Genomic DNA, 6,086 nt, shown 5'->3' with positions numbered 1-6,086 from the left:
AGTACTTAGATAAACAGGTGTGTATGTTTAGATCTAGGATCCTAATATGAGAGCCTCAAAAATATTGGTCAATTTTTCTTTAACCTTCTCTGAATTAATCCTAAATACAGACCTCATTGTAACTCTGATTGTGCTCTTTGATTTTTTTTTTTAATGTTTTCAATTTTTAAATCCATTTGTTCCTGCCAAAAATGACTGTGTATATTCCTGGTGAAACAGATACTGTGATAGTGTGTCTTCTTTTCTTAACGTGGTTAGCCTTACCATCTTTGAGCATTCAGGAGTCGTGGGGATGCCCCCCTAATAGCTGCGTGTTACATTGTGAGAAGTACATAAGGAACAACTTTTTTTTTTTTTTTTCTTTTTTTTCTTCTTCCTGCATTTTTTGACTCCTGGTATGGTTGGCCCCAGAATACATTTCTTAATGCAAGCTGAAAAAGCTGCTTTCTGACCTTGTTTTGCAATTCTTAATTAATTTCCAATAAGCAGAGTTGGAATAAGCATTTAGAAAGGTCTCCCAATTAGAGATCGGAGTTGAGACATCCCTTTCCATTTCATCAACAGCACCAAGACAATCTACAAAATGCTACCGTAGCTAAACATTCTGCTTCTTGTAGCGTGGAGGTGAAGAGTTTTAAATAATTAGCATTCAGTAGCCTCAGATTTTAAAATAAGAACCAAACACAGATTTCAAAACGTGGTGAGTTTTGTTCCCCAAAGCTGGTCTGTTCTTTCTTTGATGTATCACCTGATCACCTTTCTCTCTAAATCTTGCAAAACCCAAGGTACCTCTTACATCTGTGACTTTTGTGCTTCCCATTTTTGCTTAGGGGGCTGCTGGTTGAGGACCAAGCTTTCTGGACCTGGTGAGGGATTTCTGTATGAAACGTTGTGACCTTGGGTTTTTTTGCTTTGCGTAAATGTGGACTTAGTGAAAGCAAAAAGTAACAGATAAAGAAGCTAGATTTCTTGCTGTGGCAGCCTACTTCTGCATCTGGGCTGGGAGCCTGTGAGTCACGAGTTGATGGGGTGCAGAGGGCAGACCAGGAGACAGAATAATGGGTTTGCAGCTTTAGGAGTTCTTTGCACAGATCTCCCTCAGGGATCCTGCAAATTTCATCCTGGGGTCCACACACTAAAGCCCTGAAAATCTCCTCCTGTGCAGGTCAGCTCCTAAATCCGGGGAAGAAGTGTGTGCCTAGCTTGATATGTAGAAGTGCCAGGCTATGCTTCTGCATGCCCAGAATCCCGTGTGATGCTCTGATGTGATTCTGAGCATGTAAAAAAATGCTGGTTGCAGATGTGGTCCTGTATGTGTGTTTATATACAAACATTTATTTCTTGTTCCTTTTCACCCAATACCTATGCACGGAGGAAAGAAGGGTGAATTCTTAGCCGGGCTCCTGGCTGACCCTGTGTGCATATATATTAACCAGCTAATTTCTGGACATATATGGTGGTCCATACTTTACAGATAAATATGCCTGTGCGGCCTTCGCATGTGCTTCTAACCCAAGCGCTCGTGACAGTGTTAGTTCTGGCTAGGTGAAGGCAGCACTGCGGGTGCAGATGTGTTCCATTGTGGAAACATGCTGAAGCAATGGAGCATCCCATGCAAAGAGGAGGAGGCTGAGAGCCCAGGCTTCCCCCCATGGGCCCACTGGAGTCCAAGGACTTAAGATCAAGCCTTAGACTGCAGTGTTTCTGTGCACTAATATGTGTTTAATAATTAATTAGCTTTGTGTTTTATGCTGGCATAGAGGAAAGGAAGTTTGTTTGTGAAAGTAATTCTTTATGGTGCAAACAGAAAAACCTCTTAGAAATGGAAGGTACACAGTAAATTTTTTGAGGAAACCAAGAGCTTTAATTTCCTAGATTTCACTGGTGCAATTTTGTATTACTAAGATAAGAAAAACTGAATTCCATGCAAATGCTAATTGTGCAACTACTGAGATTTCAATAGATAGTCTCACCATACCAGCAAATGCTTCGGTTTCCAGAGGTAGCCTGAGCTGGTGTGTTTAAATGAGGGGGAAGATGCAATTAACTATCAGGAAAAGTTTGATCCTGCTGCGGTAAGGCATGCTGCTGGGTGGTAATGGAGATCTCTCCTTTTCAGAAAAGCCCTGGAAGAAAGTAATTGGGGTGATACAGAGAGAGCAGCCATCTGCGTTTGGAGGGATCCTTGTCAGCTCCTCGCAGGTTGAGTCCAGGTGTATCACTGGCCGCATAGTAGGAAGATCTGTTTGCTCCTGTTTACACTTGAGATAAATGTTGGTGGAATTGAATAGGAGTTTTGCTGTGACAGGAGAGAGTTTGCTTCATATGTGGAAATACTGTAGTTTTTTCAAAATTATGCTTTTTTGGTTTGCGGTTTTTAAAAATTTTGTATTCTGCCTTGGATGGAGAAACAGCCCCAAGAGCAAGCACTGTAACTGGCTAACTCAGAACAAAAAAAATCCCCCATTACTTAAATGCACTCGCTTGTGGATGGGAAAGCTGTAAACTATCAACAAGAAGAAGAAGAATGTAAACTACAGGCTCAAGTACATCCCTAACACAGTTTCTGTAGAGCTCCTTCTCTACCAGAGACTCAGACCAACTGCTTGTTGGTGGTGAGTGTTTTTTTTGAGGTATAAAATAATTACCATGTCAGATTTTCAGAGCATTTCTTATTTGAATGTAAAACAAGAAGGTCAGACTCCCCTACTATACATGTCTGCTGTAATTGCTCCATTACTGTTTTGAATACATGGTGTAGTTCTGTTTCTTGGCAAAACACGCCCATTGAACCTTACCTTTACAGATAAGTTTTGTTTTGTTTGCTGAGCTACAGCTCAGTAAACACAAGGATATGAAATTCTGGCTATTTATAAAGCTGTCTGCATTTATAATTTTGTTTATTCCGTATTTCTTGAACTCATTGACAAAATTGAACATGTGGTAGAGACTCAGGAAATGTGCTGCAAATAATTCTTTTTCACTTGTTTTCTTGATGCTGCAGCCCAACTGGGGATGTGCAGTTATTTGTTTTCATTTAAATTATATTTCATTTTGCCAGCATCAAGGAGAAAAATAGAAAGAGAAAACATAGGAAGAAATGAACAGCATTTCCAGAACACTGTGATCCCAGCACACCAGAACTGACCATGGTGTGTACTAGCCTACCTCCTGCAGTCTAGCCCCGGGCGCCTGCCTGATGAAAGCTTGGTGTGGTGTAAAGGCACCAAGGACAGCTTTCTGCTCCAAGAAGTAGCCCCAGGTCTGAGGGGCTTAAGCAGCTGAGGAGCAGCAGTGCTCAAAGCGTGAATGCTGGGGGGTACCACCTGCTACCTGCTTCTTTCCCCACCTTGCCACAGCTGGTGGAACAGGAACAGCTCACCTGTGCTCCTGTCTGCCAGAGGCTGCCTGCATGCTGCCAGACTGGAGCCAGTCTGCCTGGCCAGTGGGTTTAAGATGGTGTGGCACCATGGAAACTAGAAGTGGCTCCCTGATGTGTTTTGTAGAGCTCCTGCTCCAAAGAGTACTTCTGGGGTAGGGAACCACCGCCAGAGTAGCCACAAGTTCTTTGTTGACATTTTGTGGCAGTAAACAGCTTGTTGCCTTGTACTGAGTCTCCTAACTCTGGCGGTGCTCCTCCTCCTGCTCTTGTGAAATCCCTTCAAATTGCTGCATGTAGTGACTTCAGCTCCCAGGGTTATTTCTCTCCTGTGTACACCTCTGTGTAGAGGAATCATGATGGCATGTGGAGACTTCTGTGCCATGCAGATAAGGTTCAGGATTTGCACTGGGAGAGACAAGATTAATATATAGGAAACAGATCTCTGGCTTTGTTTCTTTCACTTTACATTTGCTAGTTCCTTAGCTATTTTGGACCTGTGCTATGAAACTTATAGTCAAAGGTGTTATTTTAATATCAGCACTAGATAAACAAAGATCATTAGTATGCTATTACTGTCCTGTCAGCCTGGGATCTCCTTCCTTCTGCCCAGATAGCTTTCTTGGAGATGAATTTCAGGCTATTTCTGGATTCTTCAACATACAGATATATTCATTGCCTGTATGTGTTTGACCTTTGGCTCCCATATGCTGTGACTCTGTCTGGGGCCCTGTTTGAAGCTTTTATTCCTCTGGGTAGGTTTTCCATGTGTTGAGAGCAGTCTGAGAACTATTTCTAAGGGCCAGTGTGGATATCTGTTGTTATTACCTACACCGAAGTTGAATTTGTCCACAGACCTGAGGTTGCAGAGCTGTGCAGCAAAAGGGTAGCTGTTTTTGTAACAGTACCTTGTCTCGAAGATGTGGTTTTTGTTATCAGGCTAGATGGACAGATCCTATTGCCATGCCTACGACCAGACCCAGGTGGTTTAGGTTAGTGTGAATGAGGAAGAGCATTTAGTTTCTAGCTTAGGCGTTCAAATCTGGATTAAAACTTTAGACCAAAATAAATTGTTAATTCACTCCCAGCTTGAAATTCTTCCATTTGAGAGCCTGTGGCCTCCTTGGTATTTATTAGCAGGCAAATAGTCCCAGAGACTGTGCTGCTAGGCTTGGCTCCTTCAGAAAGCACTGAGGTGTGTTGTGAGGTGCTTGAATTTGTTATGTTTTAGAAGAACCAACCTTTGTGTGAAGGTGAAAGCTAACCTTCTATCCTTCTCGCAAATTATGACAGGTGACAAGACGTAACGCCCTACCCACTCTTAGAAAACTTCTACTGCTGTAACTGTACTGATGTAGTTAAAATGGGAAAACAAACCCAATTGCAGCACTCTTATTATCAGTGTAGGAGTGTTAACGTCTTTAACTCATTCCCCATCAGAAAAATATTAGCAATCTCTTTTAAACTACAGCTTTTACCATTAAGAGTATGCTGATAAAAAAAAACCAAAACCAACAAGAACAAAAACCAAAACCAAACCAACAACAAAAGGCGGGAAAAAAAGCGCGTCAGACTTCCTGAAATAGTTGTACTGGTAATATTTTACAGTGTAGCTAAGTAGAAGTTTGCATGTGACCCTTTCCCTCATCCATCTATGGAATTATTCCAATTAAAATTCATCTATGCAACTCAGTTTTCAAATGCTTGTAATAAAGCACTTACAAAGTAGTTGCTGAAACATGTAGAATTTATTTGGTAGATACTGTCAGTAAGTCCTGTGAAATGTCTGCTTGTGAAAGATTCTGTGAGCTGGAAATCAAGGCAAAATGCTAAAATGAATGATGAATTCTGCTAGCTTTTATTAAAATATTTAACCTGGGAAGCCCTCCTGTGCAGTTCCAGTCCATAGTATGGGTGGCTAGTTTCTGTGAGAGCTGTAGTAACAAACTCAGTGCTGTAGTTAATGCATCTAAAATTTACCTTTGTCTTGTAATGCTATCCTAGTCATCAGAAGCCCTTTTCTTTTTCTTTCAACTTTTTCAAATAATTAAATGGGTCAGGTCTCTACAGGATGCTGGCTGCATGGTGGCTATAAATATTGCAGTGAGCAGCCCAGAGCTTCCATCCATCACTGGCCTCTGGTGGGAGGAAGCTGAACTGCTCAACTATTTGTCAAAGACAGGATTTCTCTAAGTAACCTGAAGCAGTCTGGTGTGTTGCTCTTGGTGTACATAAAGGTGAGCTCTGCATTTAACTCATAAGTTCATTGAAAAAGCTACTGAAATGGAGATTTAATTTCAGCTCAGCAGTCCTAGGCCATGCTTCGGGACAGAGAGAGCTGTCCTAGAGAGGGCTGAATTTAGTATTGTGTTGTGTGAAATTCTGCATGGCCACCACACACAGTTTATCAGCTGGCATGAAATCCAGTTTGGTCATGGATTTATGACAGTAGCTCAAAAGTCTAGCTCAGCTGAACACTGGCTGTGTTCAGCAAGTAGTGAGAGCTTGGACCTAAAAAAGGAAGTTATGAGCTAGCCCAGTCTTACCATTTATACACTGGGATCATAAACAGATAAATTAGGTAGTGACAGCTCTAGTTTACTCACTCAAGGAGTGAACTGAGACGTAATGTTCTTTGTCATGTATTACCTACCTTCTCAAACAAAACTTCTGTGTAAATGTTACATTCTTAACTTCTTTGTCCACA

Source organism: Pterocles gutturalis, unplaced genomic scaffold (genome assembly GCF_000699245.1).
Source record: "Pterocles gutturalis isolate BGI_N339 unplaced genomic scaffold, ASM69924v1 scaffold11804, whole genome shotgun sequence".
Classification (NCBI taxonomy): Eukaryota; Metazoa; Chordata; class Aves; order Pterocliformes; family Pteroclidae; genus Pterocles; species Pterocles gutturalis.
This window is presented reverse-complemented; position numbering follows the sequence as displayed.